The sequence below is a fragment of the Diceros bicornis genome, chromosome 18 (genome assembly GCF_020826845.1).
Source record: "Diceros bicornis minor isolate mBicDic1 chromosome 18, mDicBic1.mat.cur, whole genome shotgun sequence".
Classification (NCBI taxonomy): Eukaryota; Metazoa; Chordata; class Mammalia; order Perissodactyla; family Rhinocerotidae; genus Diceros; species Diceros bicornis.
The window spans coordinates 31084683-31108146 of record NC_080757.1 but is presented as its reverse complement, the minus strand read 5'-3'; the positions used below and the strand labels follow the sequence as shown (position 1 = coordinate 31108146).

The window sequence follows — 23464 nt, the reverse complement described above, 5'->3', positions numbered from 1 at the left end:
GAAAAATTTATAGTCTAGTTAGTAATTCGTGTTCTAGTCATTCATCTAGTCATTTATCCATCGACTCATTCCTTTGACAATTATTTGCTGAGGACTTGTGTGCCAGATACTGTGTTAGGCACTAGGCCAAACACATTGATCCTCATCTTCTTCTCTACCTTCTTTTTAACTTAGTGTATCACACATATACCGCCACCACCACTGCCAAGCACAGAAGCAAAAACAAACCCAACAACTTTTTGGGTTTGGCATGTGTGTATTTGTGGGTGTGGTTATTTTAGAGGAAGGGGGAGGGGAGAGTGGCTTTCAGGTGGGTGGGCAGGGTTAGTGAGTTACACAGTAGTCCTCCAAGTAGACATTGGTTTCATTCAGGGTAAGCTATAAGAAGGCAGATAACGGATTCAGTACAGTACAAAGTGAACCTTTGAGCCATGATCGCTGTGGAGCAATGGGATAAGCTGCCTCACAAAGTGGTTAGCCTCCCGCCCCAAGATGTGGTCAGAGGTCAGGCAATGATCTGCCAAGAACAGCACAGAAGAGATGCTGCTACCCAGGAGACTTCTGATCTCTGATCTAGAGTCTCTTTATACTCTGAGATTTCATTACCGAAACAATCTCCCTGGCACATTCTAAGTGTTCAATAAATACTTGTCAAATGAATGATTGAATAAGCATTAAGCCGTTTGTTGGACCTTGAGCTCCTTGAGGGTAAGAGCTGGGCCTTATTCATCCCTTGTAGTCCCAGGAACTCCATCCCTCTACACGGCTCCAGGGAATAGTCTGAAGGCCTTTGTCCTGGAGGCTACTCAAACTCCCTTTTTAACATTCTAGGCAGAAACATCTGCTCCTTGTGGTTTAGCCACCTGGCAGATTCTCTCGGCAAGGGGAGTATCCTTTACAGGCATATTCAGTCATCTTTCCTTAAACTCCAGGCTTTGTTCTCTTCCCTAATTAGCAAATGGCTGGTCGACCTCCCCCACCATGAGGCCTTCTGTCCTGGGAACAAAAATTTGTTTTGCTATCAGCTAGAAAGGCAAAATAGCTATATAAAGTAACAGAATAACACCTTCCCAAAGCAAACAGTAGAACTAGCTTCTGAGTTAGCTCTGTTTGGGGCTATCTGTGGCTGTTTCCCTCCCACCAGTAGCACCCATAATCAAAAAGAGAATGCATGATTGCCACTGGAAACCTAGCGATGGATCTACAGCACTGCGGGCCAGACACCACTGCCTGAAGAGAGCCTAGAGGCGGAGGAAGCCAGAAGCTGACTTCAAAATTCTTGAGCCGCAGGCCACACCGTAATTCAGGTCACTACACTTTGCCAAGGAAGCTTATCAAAGAAGAAAACAGACTGACATTTTCTGGCTTTCTGGTTTCCTCTCAGAATACAAGGTTGGAAGTTAGCCTGGCTTTCTCCATCCCGGGGAGAGGTAGCAGAAGTTCGAGAATTTGAGTCTTCGATATAAGAGAATGTGTGGCCTGGGACAGCATTGTGTATGCTGTTTCATTTTAGCAAAACAGCTCAAGACACAAAGAATAGCTCAGACTGGAGCGAGGGTCTGACCTGCTTGTTCATGGCTGTGTCATTCGGGGACAGCCCAGGTCTGGCAGAAATTTTCTGCCACAGAACTCGACTCATTAATTTAGATGAAAATATTACTAAGTGAACACTGATTCTAAACTCCCTCTACTCTGATACACCAAGAAACTTATGAAAGCAATGCACACAGAACAAGGCCTGAGCCATCAGGAGCCGGGGAGCATTTCGCAGGGCATTTTGATGGGCAAATCTGAGAAAGCAATCACAGATTTAACAAGGGAGCGTGATCTTTCCAGCAGCAGGAGAACAGTTCAATTCCTAGGACAGCTACAGAAAATGACTAAGCTTGTTTGTGACCACCTCTAAAATTACATCAAGTAACACAGAAGCCAGTATCTTTTCCCATTATTGATGGAGAGGAGACTATTGGAAAACATTGGGCTTCTGCTGCCTTTTATCTGTTAGTGACCATCCCTGGGACTTCAAGTGCCACCCACTCCTTGGGAAATGGCCTGTGTCATGATATGGAAGATTCATTTTGAAGTGGGCCCAATTCTCCAGGTGATCATCCTCTCTGGCGGCCTCATCAATCCATCATTTCAGCATTGCTCCTAGAGCAATGTGGCACAGAATTCAAGAAGAAGGGCAATTTCCTTTAAAATATCACAGCAAAGGCTTCCTTCTCTTTAAAGCTTTGGCAGATCCTCTACTCCAGTCATTCTCAGAGGTGCTCCCCAGACCAGCAGTATCAACATCACTTGGGAACTTGCTAGAAAAGCAGATTCTTGGGTCCTACCCAGACTTCCTAAATCAGAAACTCTGGGGGTGGGACCTAGAAGTCTGTGTTTTAACAAACCCTCCAGGTGATTACACTGCACACTAACATTGAAGAACCACTACTCTAGTCTCGATTAAGAAATCTAGATCCCACCATGATATAAAAAAATCTCTCTCTCTCTCTCTCTCTCTGTATAACTAAGTATACATATGTATGTATATATACTTAGTGCTGCATACATATATATATTAGTACATATATATATTAGTACTAAAATTATGGATTTAAAAAGATTCATTTTTAATAGGGTAGTAACTTTTATTGAAACCTGCAGCTAAAATTGATGTGATAACTCTGAGTCCCTTGTAGACTACCTCCACATGCTTCCTATGGTCTGAGTAGCACGGAGAATAAGCCAACAATCCAGTAAATCAAGGGACTTTCTCTTGGCTGATTTAAAATAGGCTATTAGGAATCTGCCCTACCATTTAAGATTCTCTCAAAAAGTGAAATACTTGGGCTTCTTTGGCATTTAGATGAGTCTGATGAACAGAAGATTAAGCAAATATTAAATATCCTCTTAAAAGAAGCTGATTAGAATGGTGGTGAAGAACATGGGCTTTGGAGTCAGATTTGGGTTTAAGTCCACCTCCACCACTTGCCAGCTGAGTGACATTGGGCAAGTGGTTTAACTTCTCTGGTCTTCCATTTATTTCTTCATTGGTAAAATGGGAAGAGTAATAGTACTGAGCTCCTAGAGCTAATGTGAGGATTATAATAGATAATACACATTTATAGCATGCTTGGTAAGTATCACTATTCAAGCAACATCTGGTCTCATTGTTATTATTATTTTACTGGGTTCACACATAGTGTAGTACCAAAGTGCTCAGAGATTCCTCAATATGAAATGCAGTTTCATTGGATCTCTTTGGAATTCTTCTTCAGGGACAGTGTAAGATGATGAATGAGAAAGAGAATGTTTGGGGAAAGGTAAGGGATAAGAAACAAGCCACAGGCCTGGGGTGAAGGGAATTTATTGGTAGGGTGGAGGCTGCTGTGTATCATTGGCCTCTGAAGCTTTGTGGTGGCCACAGTTTTCCTTTCTCATTGTTATGGCGTCTGGGCAGAGAGGAGCTTCGGAGCCAGACCTCTGAGGCTGTGTGTGGTGAGCCTGCAGGGCCTGGCAGTCGCTAAGGGCGGAAACCACTGTTTGGGAGCTGCTGGCGGTTTAACTGTTTCTGTTGCTCATTGCTGAGGATGAGAAAAAGGCAGGCAGGCCAGAGCCTTCCACTCTGAGATTCTGTTCGTGGTAAGAGTCTGCTCAGCAAGAGTGTCAAAGCTTTCTTTGGAACCATAAGTTTATCAAGCAGCTTCTGGAACAAGATTTTTAGCTGGTTGCATATCAAAACATCAGTCTCCTAGACTCTTGTCTTGGTTCTTTCCTTCTACATATTTCAAAAGAACCATGTGGCCCATTTCAGAAGTCAGTGATAACTGCCTTGTGAGATACAGCTTCCCGAGGCTTATGACATCCTTGCTGCACACTCAAAATGATTTACGCAAGACCGTTCCCCTCAGTGATATGAGCATTATGGTCCTCTAAAATCCAAAGTAGCCATGAGAGTGTAAATATTTCCTTTTATCCCACAGCCTTAGGTGTGCTTGCTTCTATCTCAAGGCTGGAGGTGCATCTTACTCATCTTAGCGTTGTTTTCTTAAAGAAATATGACATGCTCCAATTAATGAGCATGGAAAAACTGTTCAATGATAGGGGCATGGTTAATAAAACATGTAATGAAATATTATGCAGCCACGAGAAAAGATATTTTCAAATAATTTTAATACTCCTAATGCAATGCAAAGTGAAAATAGCAAGAATCAAAACCTTACAGAGCAGTGGATCTCAGAGTGTGGTCCCTGGACTAGCAGCAGCAGCATTCTGGGGCTGACCCCATGGCGTAGTGCTTAAAGTTTGGTGCACTCCACTTTGGGGACCCAGCTTTGCGGGTTGGGATCTTGGGCGCAGACCTATACCACTCATCAGCCTTGCTGTGGTGGCGACTCACATACAAAACAGATGAAGATTAGCACAGATGTTAGCTCAGGGCTAATCTTCCTCAAGCAAAAAAAGAGGAAGATTGGCAATGGATGTTAGGTCAGGGCAAATCTTCCTCAGCAAAAAAAAAAAAGAAGAAGAAGAAGAAATACACATTCCCAGGCCCCACCCAGAGCTACAGAATCAGAGACTCAGGGAGTGAGCCCACAGTAATGTGTGTTTTAATAGCCAGGTGAATCTGATGTATCTTAAAGTTTAAGAACCATTGATATAGAGCATGAATCAATATAAATACGTAAAATATATGCATTCAGAAGAAAATACACAAAAAGATAAAGTGGTTCTCTCTGTGACAGGATTATAGATGATTTTTGCTTTTCTCTGTTTGTCTTATGTGTTTTCTATGTATTCTACTTTTTCTAAAATGAGCATTTCTTGCTTTTATATTTAGAGAAAAAAGTAGGAGTAAAATTGTCAGATACTTCTGTTACACATGTATCATGTCAACTCATACCATATTAACATTCTCTTGAAGACTTGACTATTTATGCACCTTCAATGTTCTTCAGCTTCTTATTCCTACAAGTCAACTTCCCTAAATTTTCAGCCCCACTGCTTGTTGACTGACTTTTCCCACCCTCGAGTCTTGAAGCCCCTGCCATTAATAATAAATAGTATTTTGGAAACTGTCAAAAGTCTCTATGGTTGACTTGTCATAAGTGGGCAAACAGCTGGGAGTTTTTATAAGCACGGTATTTCCTTTTATATATATTTAGAGGTTAATATATTTTCATGCATTAGTAACAACTTTAGCTTCTGCATATATTTTCATGCATAATTTACATTCTGTTTGGATTTTTGTTTTTTTTTTACTACATCAACTCAAAGCATTTTTAATAAATTAATGCTTGGTTAAGTTAGGGGTTATGGTTAGGGGCCATGTTATGCAAAAAATGTACACCTTTCATCTCTAGAATCACTTAGCACTGTGAGATGCTCACACCACGAGAGGTTCTCAGGGTCAGAACCAACAGAGGAAATAATAGACTCCTCCTCCTATCATATACTCATTTTCTAGGCAATGACAGATGAAATTGCGTGAGCTATTTAAGTTATTTTGGAGGGTTAGTTTTCTTATGTTTTGGTTGATGACACATAATTGCATTTGCCTGAGTCAAAGGTGCATTTGGTGTGATTTTCCTGCATCTCTGCAGCACCTCCGGTTGTGTCCTAGGCTTCCCTCTGTCATGCCCCTCTCTCGGACGTTCTCTGTGCAGGGATGACTCTGACCTCTCCTCTGGTATTCAGATCTTACTCATCCTTTAAAATCTTATCCAAAAACTGCTTCCTACACAAAGCCTTCCTAATCTCAGTAGAAAGTAATCCCTCTATGCTCTGAATGTCTCTGGGACATTTATCACTCTTTATTACATTTACCTTTGAGGATGTCTTAGCTTGCCCAGGAGACTCTAGGGTTATTGAAGGCAGCATCCAAGTATTTTAACATCAGTCTTGGCTTTGGATCCTGGATCTGCCCTTTCTATCCAGTCTTAGGTAAATTACTGAATCTCTCTGTGCCTCTCTTCTCCTCTGTAAAATGGAGATAGTCATAGTACCGACATCAGAAAGTTCAAGTGAGCATTAAATGAGATACTGCACAGTAAGGAGCTAGTACAATATCCAGCATATAGTAAAACCCCAATAAATGTTAGCTGCTTTTATTTCTATTCTTCCTTATGATTCCAATAGCACATTTGTGCTCCATAAACCTTTGTTTATTGAATGTATGAATGAATGAATACTATAGTCCAGTTCATACACACCACTCTGAATTCTCAACGCTTGATGGGGAGTTTATATTTACCATCTGTCTATGAATCCATTATAGAACTTAATGAACCAATGATTCTCTTTTATTCTCAAGGCAGGTGTTGGGTGCACACGGGTAAATTTTCTGTCTTGAAAAAGCTGCCATAAACCATGAAGTTTAGACCTATCAAGCTCTGTGTTTTCACCCATGAAATGGGAATTACAACGCTGATCTGTGATTTTGCCTGGACACAAGAAGAACCCAAGGAGGACTGGGCCTTTAGGGAGAAGTTTTATAAACAGGGACTGTTTGGGGTAATTTGAAGAATCAGAGTAAGAGTTTGTAAATTAGCATATTTCAGTTACAGAGCTTCCAATCACACGGGACTCTAGATGTCGCTCAATGAGGGCATAGGGCAAAACCAGCTGCTTTTTGGGTTTGTCAAGCATCTCAAGTTATTTCTCAGGAGTTGGGGTTTGGCAAAGCCTGAAACCCACATTGCCAAGTCCTTCTTTCCCCCTTAATTTTTAAACCCATGTGTATTTTAAGGGAAATTTAATCCGTATGTTTCTGTTTCCTTTACACTTAACTCATAAAAATGGTTTGTCAGAGCAATTTGATGTCCCAAAAATCTTTGGAGCCTTTATAATGATATTTTTTAACCTTTCCTCCCTCCCTTAGACACAGGAAATTGCGTTTTTTAGAAGAAAATGAATCAAACTGAAAGTCTCAAGGTCAGAATTGATGGGTCAGACACACAAGCTCAAGGAGCTGTGCATTTGGGAAAACGGCATCTTCCACTGCTGCTCCTGCAGGGCTCTAAGGGTGAGAGAAAGATTGATTTCATACACAAGCAGACGGCAATAATTGGCAGTGTATTGTGATAGAGTCATCAAATATCTGATTATTTGCCCATCAGGCTGAGAGTCTGTCTCCTATCTGTATTTCTGTATTGGGAGATCTGCTCCTTAGAATTTGGGTCCCTCCACCTTAGTCAAATCCTGAAGTTCAGCACCACAAGTTCATGCATACAAGAAGTCTAAAAGAATTGAGACCACTAATTCTAAAACACAGTAACTGTACTTTTCTAATCCAGTTTTCCACATCATCCCTAGAGAGAGAAAACAGGAGTAGACATGCTTGTGTTAATATCCATAGGAAGTGTTCTCACAAAGCTTTGTAAAGATGGCATTTCTCCAGTGTTAGTGAGTTTGCTGTCATGGGAAGGATTCACATAATCCCCAGATATCCACAGCACAGGCAGAAATATGCCATGCATTAGTGCTATATCTTAGCCATAAGAGGGACTATCTGGGGTTGGTTGACCTGCATCAGATCCAGGTTTGTAGCTATGTCACATCTTCTATCATCAGCCAGAGTTAAACTCTGATTGGGCTCCTCTCTGGCAACATGTCCACTGCTAGATTGGATTAGATCTTCCTGGACACTAAAGGGCACAGTCTCACAGTGCATGGCATTTAACAATATGGGACAGATCAACCATAATGGCTCGGTTTAATACAAAATACTCTAAAACCATTTGGCTGGCTTATCCCATCCCACTTTCATTATCTGGCATTAGAACTCTGTAACGTGATGGCCTGAGCTGTGGCTTTCTCTGCCATTGGACCAAAAAACCATGTGAACATTTTTCATCTCCCAAAACAAAGTTGCAAATAAGAAGTCCAATCAAAGAATGTCCTGATCGCTCTGTCATTTTTAAATGGGGATAGGTGCAGAAGAGCTAGACTCATTGAATAATGAAGATTCAGAGCTTTGAAGGATTTCTATCACTTCAGCTTATGATACAGATGGAACAGAGAAATTCTGGACCTGGATGGCTGAATAAATGCTAAAAGATGGGCATGTCTATAGAACATGGACACCAAACCAGGATACTGAGACTGCATATTGCTTTTCTTTTGGATCTTAGATGAGAATAGAAAACAACTGACAGGAAGTGACCAGTCTTGGAAATTCAAGGAGTCCATGGGGCCTGATGGATATCAAGGTTTTACACAATTGATAAGTTGTAAGCAAGTAAACTAGAAAGAAATCTACCACTCTTAAGCAGTCTAGGCAGTGGCAAAGGTATACAAATATACTTTATAAATTAACTGCTTTGACTAGCCCCTGGATCAAATGTTTATTTTACCTCACTGAATTCACATGATAACTTTATAAGTTAAGTATCATTATTACCATTTTACAGATGAGGAAACTGGGGATCCTAAAGTTACTTATTGGGGAGATTAAGTAACTTGTCCAAAGTCATAGTCAATGGAAGTGCTGAAATTGAAACACAAGCCTGTCAAACTCCAAAGTCCATGCCCCTTCTTTAAAAGGAAAACATCTTTGTCTGATTACAAAAGCTATTGATATTAATAGTAACCTATTCAAACATACTAGAGTATAGAAATAGAGTACTAAGTTAAAGTCTCTCACAATCCTACCCCCTCTCAAGAAAACCATGTTAATAGCATCAAGTATATATTTCTATTTTTCCTATGTATGTACTACCAAACCTAGAGACATACATACACATTTTTTTACACAAAAAAATTAGAACTATTCTAGAACTTTTAAAACTTTGTCTTGAATATCTTTGTGTCGATAACACATATCTACCAGGCCCTTTTTCATAGCTGTGTGGTATTCCATTATAAGGATTGCTATGGTTTATTTAAATCTATTGAATATTTTGATTTCAACTTTTGGCAACAGAAGCACTACTGTGATGAAATGTGCACTGTTTGTTTATACGTTATTGCACATTTGTGGATGAATAACTAGAGGGTAATTTCCTAGGAATGAATTTGTTGGGTGAAATAATATACAACCCATGCTGTGTCTACTATACAAGGCCGCTTCCTTTGACTTTCAAGTTCCTTTGATTTCTGAGTAAGCTGGATGCCAAATTTTCAGACAATTAACTTTATCTTTTCCTTGGACTTTATTGTTAGGGAATCTGAAAGCCAACAATTCCATTATATTTGAGGAACAACCAACACAGTCCAACTCTGAGGCAGAACATTTAGCAGATTTCTGAAAGTGTCCTTTTATTCAATATTACATTCAATAACAACTTATTGATTTTTAATTTTGTGCAAAGCACTGCACTAGATCTTGGGTAAGCAATGGTAAATCAGGTAGCATACCTCCAGGCCAATGGAGTAAATGGTTTGTATAAAATCCATCTGCTGCTCAGCACCAGGCTGCTGCCATCTCGGTGGACATAGCTACGGTGTTACCAGAACCACTCCTTAATGCTTGCTTTAGTTTTCATGCCATGGAACCACCAATGGGAGGTAAACTTCAGACTATGAAAGCAGGCTATTTTCACAGCTGATCAACTTTTAATTAAATTTTTAATTTGGGTATTACTGTAGATCTTCATGCTGTTATGAGAAATAACACAGGGAGATCCCATGTGCCCTTTACCCAGTTTCCCCCAAGGTAAAATCTTGCATCCTGTGATAACAATATCACAACCAGGATATTGATATTGATGTAGTCAAGATACACAATATTTCCATCACAACAAAGGTCCTTCCTGTTGCCCTTTTATAACCATACCCACTCCCTCCTTAACAAACACTGACAGCCACAAATCTCTTCTCCATTTCTATCATTTTGCATTTCAAAAATATTGTATAAATAGAATAGTATAGTATGTAATCTTTTAAGATTGGCTTTTTTACTAAGCCTAATTCTCTGGAAATTCATCTGGGTTGTTGTGTGTATCAAAAGTCTGTTCCTTATTGTTGCTGAGTAGTATTCCATGGTATGGATGTAACATAATTTGTTTAACCATTCATCCATTGAAGGGTATCTGGGCCGTTTCCAGTTTTTATTTCTTAACAACAAAGCTGTTATAAACATCTGCGAGAAGGTTTTTATGTCAAAACTAATCTTCATTTCTCTGAGATAAATGCCCAGTAGTGCAATTGCTGGAATATATGTTATTTGCATGTTTAGTTTTTCAAGAAACTCCCAAACTGTTTTCCAGAGTAACTATACCATTTTACATTCCCAACAGCAAGATATCAGTGATCTATTTTCTCTGCATCCTCACCAGCATTTGATGTTGTCACTATTTTTTATTTTAGCCATTCTGATAGATTTGTAGTGATATCTCATTGTGGTTTTAATTGCATTCCCCTAATAGCTAATGATGTTGAATATAATTTCACGTGCTTATTGCTTATTTGCTATCTGCATATCCTCTTTAGTGAAATGTCTCTTCACGTCTTTTGCCCATTTCCTAATCGGAATATTTGGTTTTTAACTATTGAGTTTGAGAATTCTTTACATGTTCTAGATACCAGTTCTTTGTCACACGTGGTTTGCAAATATTTTTTCCCATTCTGCAGCTTACTTTTTCATCCTCTTAGCAAGATCTTTCACAAAGCAAAATTTCATATTGATGAAGACCAGTTTATCAATTTTTCCTTTTATGGACTGTGCTTTTGGCATCAGGTCTAAGAACTCTTTGCCTAGTCCTAGATCCTGAAGATTTTTTTCCCTATGTTTTTAATAGAAGTGTTGTAGTTTTACATTTTACATTTAAGTACATGATCCATTTTCAGTTAATTTTTGTATATGGTGTGAAGCTTAAGTCAAGTTTCATTTTTTAACCCATGGATGTCTAATTGCTCCAGCACGACTTGTTGAAAGGCCATCTTTCCTATGTTGGATTACTTTTGTACCTTTGTCAAAAGAACTCAGTGGGGCATATTTGTGTGGGTTAATTTCTGAATTCTCTATTCTGTCCCATCAATCTGTGTGTCTAACCCTCTGCCAATACCACACAGTCTTGATTACTTTAGCTATATGATGAGTCTTGAAATTGAGTAGACTGATTATCACCTTAGTTTTCTTTTTCAAAATTGTTTTAGCTATTCCAGTCCCTTTGCCCTTTCCACTTATATTTTAGAAAAATCTTTTCTATATCTACAAAAAACTCTTGCTGGGATTTTTATAGAAATTGTATTAAAACTATACGTCAATTTGGAAAGAACTGACATCTTTACTGTGTTGAATCTTCCAATCAATGAATCCAGTATGTCTTTCCATTTATTAAGATCTTCTTTGATTTTTTTTAATCAATGTTTTGTAGTTATCAGCATACAAATCCTATACAGGCATACCTCATTTTATTGTGCTTCACTTTATTGCACTTCACAGATATTGTGTTTTTTACAAATTGAAGGTTGGTGGCAACTCTGCACTGAGCAAATCTATTGACACCATTTTTCCAAAAGCGTTTGTTCATTTTATGTCTCTGTGTCACATTTTGGTAATTCTTGCAATATTTCAAACTTTTTAGTTATTATTATATTTGTTATGGTGATCTGTGATCAGTGATCTTTGATGTTACTACTGTAATTATTTGGGGCGCCATGAACCATGCCCAAATAAGATGGCTAATTTACTTGATAAATGTTGTGTGTATTCTGACTGCTCCACTGACCGGCTGTTTCCCTGTCTCTCTCCCTCTCCTCGGGCCTCCCTATTCCCTGAGACACAACAATATTGACATTAGGCCAATTAATAATCCTATAATGACCTCTAAGTGTCCAAATGGAAGGAAGGGTTACATGTCTCTCACTTTAAATCAAAAGCTACAAATGATCCAGCTTAGTGAGGAAGGCGTGTCGAAAGCTGAGACAGACCAAAAGCTAGGCCACTTGCACCACACAATTAACCAAATCATGAATGCAAAGGAAAAGTTCTTGAAGGAAATTAAAAGTGCTACTCCAGTGAACACACAAATGACAATAAAGCAAAACAGTCTTATTGCTGATATGGAGAAAGTTTTAGTGGTCTGGATAGAAGATCCAACCAGCTACAACATTCCCTTAAGCCAAAGCCTAATCCAGAGAAAGGCCCCAACTCTCTTCAATTCTGTGAAGGCTGAGAGAGGTGAGGAAGCTGCAGAAGAAAAGTTTGAAGCTAGCAGAGGTTGGTTCATGAGGTTTAAGAAAAAAAGCTGTTTCCATAACATAAAAGTGCAAAGTGAAGCAGCAAGTACTGATGTAGAAGCTGCAGCAAGTTATCCAGAAGTTCTAGCTAAGATAATTAATGAAGCCTACACTAAACAATAGATTTTCAGTGTAGACAAAACAGCCTTATGTTGGAAGAAGATGCCATCTAGGACTTTGATACCTAAAGAGGAGAAGTCAATGCCTGGCTTCAAAGCTTCAAAGGACAGTCAGACTCTCATGTTAGGGGCTAATGCAGCTGGTGACTTTAAGTTGAAGCCAATGCTCATTTTTCATTCTGAAAATTCTAGGGCCCTTAAGAATTATGCTAAATCTACTCTGCCTGTGTTCTATAAATGGAACAAGAAAGCCTGGATGAGAGCACATCTGTTTACAAAATGGTTTGCTGAATATTTTAAGCCCACTATTGAGACCTACTGCTCAGAAAAAAAGATTCCTTTCAAAATATTACTGCTCATTGACAAGGCACCTGGTCACCCAAGAGCTCTGATGGAGCTATACAACAAGATTAATATTGTTTTTATGCCTGCTAACACAACATCCATTCTGCAGCCCATGGCTCAAGGAGTAATTTCAACTTTCAAGTCTTATTATTTAAGAAATACATTTTAGAAGGCTATAGCTGCCATACATAGTGATTCCTCTGATGGATTTGGGCAAAGTAAATTGAAAACCTGCTGGAAAGGATTCACCATTCTAGATGCCATGAAGAACATTTGTGATTCATGGGAAGAGGTCAAAATATCAACATTAACAGAAGTTTGGAAGAAGTTGATTCCAACTCTCATGGATGATTTTGAGGGGTTAAAGACTTCAGAGGAGGAAGTAACTGCAAATGTGGTAGAAATAGCAAGAGAACTAGAATTTAGAAGAGGAACCTGAAGATGTGACTGAATTGCTAAAATCTCACAATAAAACTTTAATGGATGCTTCTTATGGATGAGCAAAGAAAGTGGTTTCTTGAAATGGAATCTACTCCTGGTGATGATGCTGTAAATATCGTTGAAATGACAACATAGGACTTAGAATATTACATAAACTTAGTTGATAACGCAGCAGCAGGATTTGAAAGGATTGACTCCAATTTTGAAAGAAGTTCTACTGTGTGTAAAATGCTACCAAACAGCATTGCATGCTACGGAGAAATCGTTCGTGAAAGGAAGAGTCAATGGATGCAGCAAACTTCATTGTTGTCTTATTTTAAGAAATTGCCACAGCCACCCCAACCTTCAGCAACCCCCATCCTGATCAGTCAGCAGCCATCAACATCAAGGCAAGACCCTGCATGAGCAAAAAGATTACGACTCACTGAGGCTTAGATGATGGTTAGCATTTTTTAGCAATAAAATATTTTTAATTAAGGTATGTACATTGTTTTTTAGACATAATGTTATTGCACACTTAATAGACTACAGTATAGTGTAAACATAACTGGGAATGCACTGGGAAACCAAAAAATTCATCTGATTCACTTTATTGCGATATTTGCTTTATTGCCGTGGTCTGGAACTGAACACACAAAATCTTCAAGGTATGCTTTTACATGTTTTGTTAGATTTACACCTTAGATTTCATTTTGGGGAGCATTTGTAAATGATGTTGCATTTTTAAATTCAGCATCCATATATTTGTTGCTAGTATATAGAAATACAATTGAGTTTTGTATGCTCATCTTGTATCCTGTGACCTAGTTGAATTCACGTATTAGTTCTAAAAGTCTTTTTTGTAGATTCCTTGGAATTTTCTGTGTAGACAATCATTTCATCTCTAATTAGGGACAGTTTTAGTTCTTCCCTTTTCATCTGTATTTCTTTTATTTTCTTTTCTTGCTTTACTACACTGCCTAGAATGCTCAGCACTATGATGAATAAGAGTGGTGAGAGTTAACATCCATGACTTATTCCTGATCTAAGGGGGAAAGTATTCAGTCTTTCAACATTTACTATAATGTTAGCCATAGGTTTCTTGGTAGATGTTCTTTTATCCAGCTGAGAATGCTCCTTTTATTCCTATTTTTGAGAGTTATTGTCATAAAGTGTTGAACTTGTCAATGTTTTTTCTGCATCAGACGATAAGTTCATGTGAGTTTTCTTCTTTAGTCTGTTAAAATAGTGAACTACACTGATTGATTTTCAAATATTGAACCAGCCTTGGATGACTTGAATAAATGCCACTTGTGATGTATAATTCTTTTTGCATATTATCGAATTCTATTTGCTAATATTTCGTTAATGATTTTTACATCAACATTTACAAGGAATATTGGTGTGTGCTCTTTTGTGGTAGTGTCTTTGACTGGTTTTGTTATCAGAGTAATATTAGGTTCATAAAATGAATTGGGATGTGTTCCCTCCTCTTCTGTGCTCTGGAAGAGATTGTATAAAATTGGTGTTAATTCTTCTTTAAACGTTTGGTAGAATTCTCCAGTGAAACTATCTGGGCCTGGGAATTTCCTTTTTGGGTGTTTATAAATTATGAATTCAATTTCATTAATAGTTAAAGGATTATTCAGATGATCTATTTCATATTGGGTGGGTTGTGGTAGTCTATGTTTTTTGAGAAAGTGGCCTATTTCATCTAAGGTGTCAAAGTTATGTTTTTAGAATTATTCATTGTATTTCCTTATTATCCTTTTAATATCTGTAATGATATCCCCATTTAATTCCTGATATTGATAATTTGCATCTTCTCCTTTTTTTTCTTTTCAGTCTTAATAGAGGTAACAATTTTATTTATCTTTTCAAAGAACCATCTCTTCATTTCATTGATTTTCTCTATTTTCTATTTTCATTTCATTTATTTCTCCTGTTATCTTTATTATCTCCTCACTTCTGCTTGGTTTAAATTTATTTTGTTCTTTTTCTAGAAATAAAAATTAAATTTAAAGATCATTGCATTCAACAGAAGAGAATATTATTTTCATATGAAACTTTGAGTGAACCAATTATTAATGAGGAAGACAAGTCTAAAATTATTTTTTCTCATAATTAATGATGCAGTGGTATAATACATAAACAGGCATTTTTAATTACAGACAAATCATGAAGCCACTTTTAGTTTCTTATATGACCTCGACAAGTTACAGGAAATGTTAAAGGAAACATTAAAATGCCATTGTAAACATTTACATTTAAAATTAAATTCAGACTTACACAATGTGAATTTGTGTAGAATTAAACCTTTTTGGAAAAATTGTTCTGCAAGAATCATCAGCTGTAGGTATACTAAAATGTATATTTCAAAATTATTTATCAAAAAGTCATCCAAATATTATTATAACTTGTGAAATATTCATAATAGATCCAATAATAATTGCATCCACAGAAAGATCCTTTCAAAATTAAAAATTATCAAAAAGTATTTGTGATCTAGCATTTGCCAGGAAAGACTGAACAACTGATGTTGCTTTCAATTATATCGATTGAAAATCAACAAAATTATAAGTTTTGAAGACTTCAAAAATGAATTTCTGAAAAGCAAGTCAGAAAAATTGTATAGCCAATCAAGATAGCATTAGTGGAATATTATTTATTGTATTATATAAAAATTTGACGCCAAAATATATTTTTTGCAAATTGACATTGTTACTCATTCTCAGGGTCTTGCTCCTAATCTCATCTGCCCTAACTGCCATAATTACAAATTATGGCTGGTGCTTTTGGGAAAACAACAGAGTGTTGAGATAGAGATTAATGCAGATTAAGGCAGAATATTTCCTCTCTGAGGAAATGTCACTTAAGCCAAGATCTGAAGGATAAAAGAGAGCCATTCCTGTAAAAACAGGGATAAATATTTCAGGCAGATGGAACAGTATGCACAAAGGCCTTGAGGAGGGCTCTCATATAGAGCTGTGCAGGTTGTTCCTGGCACAAACAGGCCTGGCCCAGGGTGTAAGAGGGTGCTGAAATCCTGCCAGTCTCTGCTCCCTAAGCAGTATGCCACATTGAGGGGAAGGAAGAGGTTTGTTTTTCTGATTCTCACAAAGGCGCTACATGGGCTCACAGCAGCGTCAGCTTTGAGGTGGAAAGAGGATGGCTCTTAGTCCTTGGGCTGCAGCCTCAGTTCACATCCTGGGATCTTGCACTCGGCTTCCAGACACATGTCTCCATATGCCGCCCATAGCCTAGTCTATGTTTTATCTATAAAATGGTAACAATTCAGATACTCATGGCATTTTACATTTGCTTTACATCTCATTCAATCTTCCAATATCTCTGTAAGGTAGCTAGGGCAGGCATTTTCTTCTTTAAATTTACATACATAAAATGAATAGATTTTAAGTCTTTGGTCAGATACATTTCAATAGTTGTATACACTCACCTAAATCAAGATATAGAACATTTCCAACATGCCTGAAAGTTTCCTCCTACACTGTCCAATTAAATATCTCAATACCCTAGTCCTAGGCAACCACTGTTTTGATTTTCATTACTATCGTGATCAGTTTTGCCAACTCTTGGTCTTCAAAGAAATGTAATCATGCAGTAAGTATTCTACTGTGTCTGGCTTCTTTTGCTTAATATAATGCTGTTGTTGTTACTATTGTTTTTGAGATTATCTCAGTCACATTGTTACATGTCTCCATAGTTCATTCCTTTTTATTATTGAGTGATATTCCATAGAATGAATATACCACAATTTGTTGATCTGTTATCCCATTAATGACACTTGGATTGTTTCCAGATTGGCTATTTTGACCAAAGTTGCTATAAATATTCCTGTACAATTCTTTTTTGGGGGTATTTGTTTTCCTCTCTTTTGGGTAAAATCCAAGGTAGAATTGCGGAGCCATAAAGTACGTTATATTTAACTTTATCAGAAATTGCCAAACATTTCTACTAAGTTATTATACCATTTTACACTCCCATCAGCAATCTACGTGCCTTCCAGTTGTTTCACACCCTCGCCAATGTTTGATGTTAGTCATACGAGTGGGTTTGAACTGGTATCTCATTGTGGTTTTATTTTGCAATTCTCTCATGACTAATCAAGCTGAGCACTTTTTCATGTGCATATTGGCCATTTGTATATCTTCTGTTGTGATGTGTCTATTCAAGCCTCTTTCTTTTTATAGATAAGAATTATCTACTATTAATTAATTCTATTTTATAGATAAAATTGAGACTCAGAAGTCAAGTGACTTGCCAAAGATTCACAGCTAACAAGCAGCAAACCCAAGCCTTTTATTCATATCTCCTGACTCTAACTGGTATTTTATTTCCAATATATGGACTTTTTCCTACAATGGATCCTCGGCCTTGGCTTCCCCCTGCAATGTTCTACAGCACCCTGAACCTCAGAGCCTATTAGACAAAGGTACTATAGAAAAAGGAATAGACGTGGAGGAAAGAAGAGGAGAATGATTTTAGGTTAACTGAAAGCAACAGTATTCTTTTTCAAACAGAACTCAAAACCAATTCACTCCAATTCTGGAGTCCTTGTGTGATGCTTGATGCTGTCTCAGGCCAAAATCCAATCTCAGTCTCAACTACTCAGTGCTGCCAAGCTCAAAATAAACTATTCTTGTTCAAGGGCAAATGTGTTTCACTGAGCTACAAGGAACTCTCTTCAGCTTATTTGGTTTTAATTCAATCAGTTAAAATAGCCACAGTTTCTCCTATCCATATGTCACATTGCACTAAATTAATGTTTGGTTGATGAAGTGTAAATGCTCCTACATGCTTGATTTTCTCACATTATATCTGGAGGAGATGGTGAATATGTAGTGTGTGTGTCTGCGCGCGTGTATGTGTGTGTGCGTGTGTGTGTTTTCTTTGAGAAGTAAATGCATTTTGGAGGTAGACTGTTATGGAAAATCCCTCCCTTTCCTTGATGCTGAAGGTAAATCACTGAAGGAGCAGTGAGAAAGAATTAACCAGCTCTGGTTGTATTTGATACAGTGAGTTTGAGTGTTGAGAATCTGAGAACTAAGTGAAACTTTCTGAACACTCTTTCAAACCAAGAGGAGACTATCCTAGCTAGATTGGCAGCACAGACGGAAGGCGCCTGTTACAGTCCTTTTAATCCTCTCTGAGCAAAGTCTTGGATTTTTCCCCCAAATAATGAATGAAGTGAATAAGCCATTGAGCCTCTAATTCCATTCAATGCCTTTGCTCTCCTGCGAGGTGCATCCGGGGTCTGACAATGCCCTAGAAGAATTACATTGAGTACTTGGCATATGCAGTCCTTGAAAAAGCTCTTCTGAGCAATCTTACAAAGTGGCTGGAGCGCCCCATTCAGCCTCTCCCATGTCTGCTCTCATGAGAGTTCAGAGTCTGGGACAGAGTGAAGAAAGGGAAGTGGAACAGAAGTCTAAAGACAGAACTAGGCCAGGAATAAAAGGGCTATGCCAACATCTGCAAGAGGAAGACTGCAATAATAGAGATGAGGCTCTCATTTAACGAGATGAATCTTTAAAGCCTTCTTAAAAAGTATTATTACAACTTCTTTAACTTTCTTTTTATTTCTTCCTCTGTTTTTCTTTCTTCTCTAATTCATTAAATGCCTTTTTGCTGCTGTGTGCTTTAGGTCAGATGCTTCTGACATTTGTACAGCAAAGTGGATCTGGCATTTTTAGGAGAAAAGAGGAAGAAGTTTTTTCTTTCAGCTGAGAGTAATTTTAATGGGTCAAGTGGCATTTACAGTCCAGTGTTTAAGTGACCGTATAGACTGCCTTTGTAATTGCTGGGTCCTATCACACAGCTATAGGTCTTCATTATTACGTTTGAATGTCCAAATACAATTAACTTCCTCACTTCTCCTTTACCTTAGCATTTTGAATTCTAACTACAATTAATTACAAAGAATTCTCTCTTCTATACTAAAGTTTGATGTCATGAAGTTATGGAGATAAACCATTTGTCAAATTGGTGAGGTATTTCTTGTGGGGGTAGGCAGGTAAACAAGGCAGGATACTGGATCCCAAGCCAGCCACACAAATATCATCTAAGGAACTCTCAGGCTGCACCGTAAATGGAGAAAGAAAACCTGGAAAAGAGGGAAGGCCTCTTTATAGATTTATTTATTTATCAGTTAACTGAGGGTAAGAGAACCCTTTCTGAAATTTGGTCTTATAGTCCTAGTATTCAACTTAAACCTGGACTCAAACTCCAAACAGAAACATTCCTGGAAGAGTTTATGAAAACCCATTTTGGTTGGCACTCCAGAGAAAAAAAAATAAATGAGGAGGGGAGGGAGGAGAATATTCTCCATGACTTGACTGACCACCAAAACTACCCAGATTACTCATGCAAATCACTATCCACTGAGTGGGGTACCTAGGGTACTCAAAAGATCAAATGCTCTTGTGTAATATGGTAAGCACATAAAAAACACCAGTCCCGCCAACAGAAACGTCTTGTTGGCTTTATCCAAAGAAAACACGAATAGATATAGTTCTATGAATGAGTGATGCACATCTACATTAGTTTTTTTTAAAGGAATATTCCAGATAAATAACACAAGTTTAAAGCAGATTTCATTGCACTCTAGGGAAACAGAGGTCACATACATTGGTTCTGATGTATCAGAACATATTTCCAATACAAACCAAGAGTAGCTGGGTAGAAATAAAGTGTTTTGTCTTTGTGGCAGAGATACTCTTATGTGCTAAGTGCTCTGCTAGCCTTTTATTATCATAGCATGTTAGAGCTGGAAGTGGCCTTTGAGATCATCTAGTTTGACCCCTTCAATTAATAGAGGAGAAAGCTAAAAGTGTTAAAAAAAAAAAAAAAAAAAACCCATAGGGGAATCTTGAGAAGATTCCAGTTGACATCAAGAAACACTACATATCAACCTCCTCAGACCCGTCTGCAAAAAGGGACAGCTCAGCCTGCCTTCATCTTTGACATAAAGGAAAGGTGTAAATCCCACCCACGTAGTGAAAGCTTTCTTGCTAAACTGCTGCTTATTTTGAAGTTAACAAAGGCTAAGGAAGCCTATTGTGAAATGTTTGTTTGGAGGACCAGAATATAAACTTACACTCCTTGTCATGGTCATTGTTTTTAGAAGAAGATGACAGATTGGAGCCGCAGGAGGGGAGAGACTCCAGCCATGCTACGAATAAGACGATGCTTTTTCTGGTTTGTTGTTGTCATTGTTGTTTTCCATGTGCTTCTAGGGATATCAGATTTATCACCATGGCTGGGGAGGGGGCTGAGAATGTGGTGGACAATATGACAATAATTTCCTTCCTGGTGTGTCTCTGAATGGCCAACACAGTCAATACATAATCAGACAATCTACAGCTGCACTGTTGCTGCCGACAACTTCATTATGCCTGTGATATTCAGCTGGGTAATTCATTTCCCGAGCATGGCGATATCTCCTGATATGCCTAATGGGTTGAATGTAATTTTGTAAGCTTTTGAAGATGAATGTCTCTCCTTGTGCTTAGCTTTGCCCTAATATGGGAAACAATGATAGCTACCATTAGGAAACAGCATTGTAGTGTTCGGCTTTTTAGTGCAGGTTGGGTCTCCAAACCACAAAGGCAGGAAGCATTAGTGATTGGAATGATACACTAGATGTAGGTCACTTAATGTCCTTTGTAACGGGTTTTTTGCCTGCCTCTGCATTTAACCTTCATATAGCCAGGGCATTCTACAAAATAAGGTGGCCTTGCCAAGGATATAAAATTAGTTAATTAATGGTTCTGGGATGGGGTGGGCTTTGGCATGATATGCCTACAGTCACTTACCAGTGCTGTCCTGAAATGGAAGAACTAGATGAGAAACAAGAAATGTGACCCATGTGTGGTATCTAACACCCAAGCTGTACTTTTTTTAAACCTAGGGACAAAATTATAAAATGCATTCCTCTGAGTTCTCTTTAATTCAGTTCAATTAAACAGACATGTATTGAACATCATCTACCATGCACAGGGCTCCAATCCTTGAGCTGAGAGGCAAATTCAAAGGTTAGTGAGACCTGAATCCTGCCCTCATGGAGATCTCAAACCAGTAAGGAAAGGAGAGCCCCAAGTAACTCTAACGAAGTTAGACTTTGCTGAGAACACTAACATAGTTACAAACACTACAGTGAGAGAAGAGAAAGATGCTCATTCCATTTGGGAACATAAAAGAGAGTTAATATGCAGTCTCTGCAGCCTTCTACCTTCATCCACCAGCCAATCTGAATTCTTTTGAGAGAATCTGGTCTCCTAAGAATCTTACTTGAGTCAACTTCTTAGTTCTGAGAGTTAGGACTCCCCATCTTGTCTGATTTCTAAGTGCTTCTTGGTCACCAATGATAACGATCAGTTCCAAGTATCCCAAATGAAAATGGAGAAGTCAACATAAATATAGGTCTAAGAATCCTTCAGCTTATCCTTTTATCTGCCACCACACTTGTTTTCTTGACTTTATAAAAGTAAATCCTACTAGGCAGACTCTTATTGGAAGCTAGAAAATAGGGATGGATTTTGTGCTAATACTTTTAACTACAGATAATTTTGATGTTAAGATTTTCTTTACAAAAAAAGGAAGAAGAGAATACATAGGAAGAGGAGGAAGAGTCTTCCTAAAATTCAGCATTTATTCTTCAGTACTTTGACTCATCAGCTTGACCACTTTGACTTGTATATTGAACTCCTTCTTACCTTATGGACTCCAGTTTTCATGCATCGTGCTGAAGAGTCATATGGTTTGATGGGTAGGTGTACATGCACATAGGGTTTTAAAACCACATTGAAACCATGCAGTCTGCCAGTTGCTTTATTGTCCTGATCTGAGCAAACTCTTTCTCTGAATTATGATTGTATGAGTTATCAAATCCTAGAGCATTAACAATTTCATTTTTAAGTTACTTGAGCATTCTGCACAACATTCTTAAAGTAAGTGAAGACACAAAAATCATCTTTGGCTTCGAGTTGCAAACAAAAGACCTCCCCAGAGAAATGGCCAAAATGAATGTTGTGAAGGAAGAGGGGTCCCAATATCTCTGTGATGGCTCATCATCCTCCCCTACAACTCCACTTTAGTCCAAATCTCACTATACAGAGGCATGATCAAGATCCAGTTAGCAACCCATTTACTGTAAATGCTATTCTTTGTGATAAAATCTAGTGCATCAAAGAATATCGATGGCCTTGGGGATGGTTGTAAGGAGAAATGACCTGTACTAATTCCTCTTGGAGAGATTTAGGTGAATACTGCCACCTATTGATAGGTGAAATATATGCCACAAATTCCTACTCTGACCTGACATTGTGCTAATGCTTAACAGAACCGCTCTCATTACTCAGTTGGCTAAAACGTTTTAACTGCCCTAAGTTCATAATTCTTCACATATTTGTGATGAAAAATAAGTATGTTATACCAATTTAAGACAACTCACAAACTGTATTTCTGGTAAGAGGCAAAGGAGTAAAGTACAAATGCCATGAGCTCTGCAGTCAGAGATCTGGGTTTGAGTCTCAGCTCAGCTCCTTAGTGCACATAAACAACTTAATTAATCTTTCTGAACCTTAGTTTCCTCATTAACAAAAAGTGGATACTCCTCTTTGTAGGGTGTAAGAATTCAGTGATATTGCTGCATGACATACAGGAGGTGTTTGATAAATGGAAGCATTTATTATTATTTTTCAACCAAGCTACTAAAAGTAACTATTTGTGATGCAGTGATTGCTAATATGACAAACCACATCATGTATCAGACTCTGGTGAACTCTCCTGTGTAGTTCAATTATCCTTTGGCAATGCTACTTGTCTAGTATAGTATCTTTGACATCCAGAATTAGGACAGTGTGAACATAAATATTAGAACTTTAAGTGTACCAATTGAGAAAATGAGGATAAATGGGCTTCATTACCAAATGTCTCCTGACTGCCCTAGAGGATATATGGGGCTGAGCAGATAAAGAATTATGATAAAACTTTGGAGCTGTGTATAAATGGGGCTTTGTGACCTGCTGGATAAGGTTGAGACTTAAAGCCAGACCTAGGAGGTTCACATTCCTTCCCCGGCATGGTGTGGGGGATCCCAGGCTCACACAGACAATAGGGGATTCATAGCTCGAGAATTCTAATGATGACTGAAAGGAGGGTGGCAGCCAGAACAAGAAGACTTTTCAGAAGCACGGACCCTGATTATCACATCGGTGCTACAGCCTGGCGAGAGGCTGCTGAGAGGCGGGTGGTATGAAGCCGTTCTTGGAAAGCTTTCAGTGAAGTGCTTGTAACCTCCTTAAGAGAATCCCATTTCTCAAAAATGCAACACTGGAAAATCTCACATGATTAGTTCAGATAAACACTCTGTCATCAAATCACACTAG

The 23464-nt window shown here is 38.2% G+C and overlaps 1 protein-coding gene across 1 annotated transcript in view; it reads left to right on the top strand.

Annotated features, from left to right (window-relative positions):
• The window catches only part of ANKFN1 (ankyrin repeat and fibronectin type III domain containing 1), a 281192-nt gene that overhangs the window by 104728 nt on the left and 153000 nt on the right, over positions 1-23464 (top strand). The gene's annotated exons all lie outside the window — the stretch shown is intronic.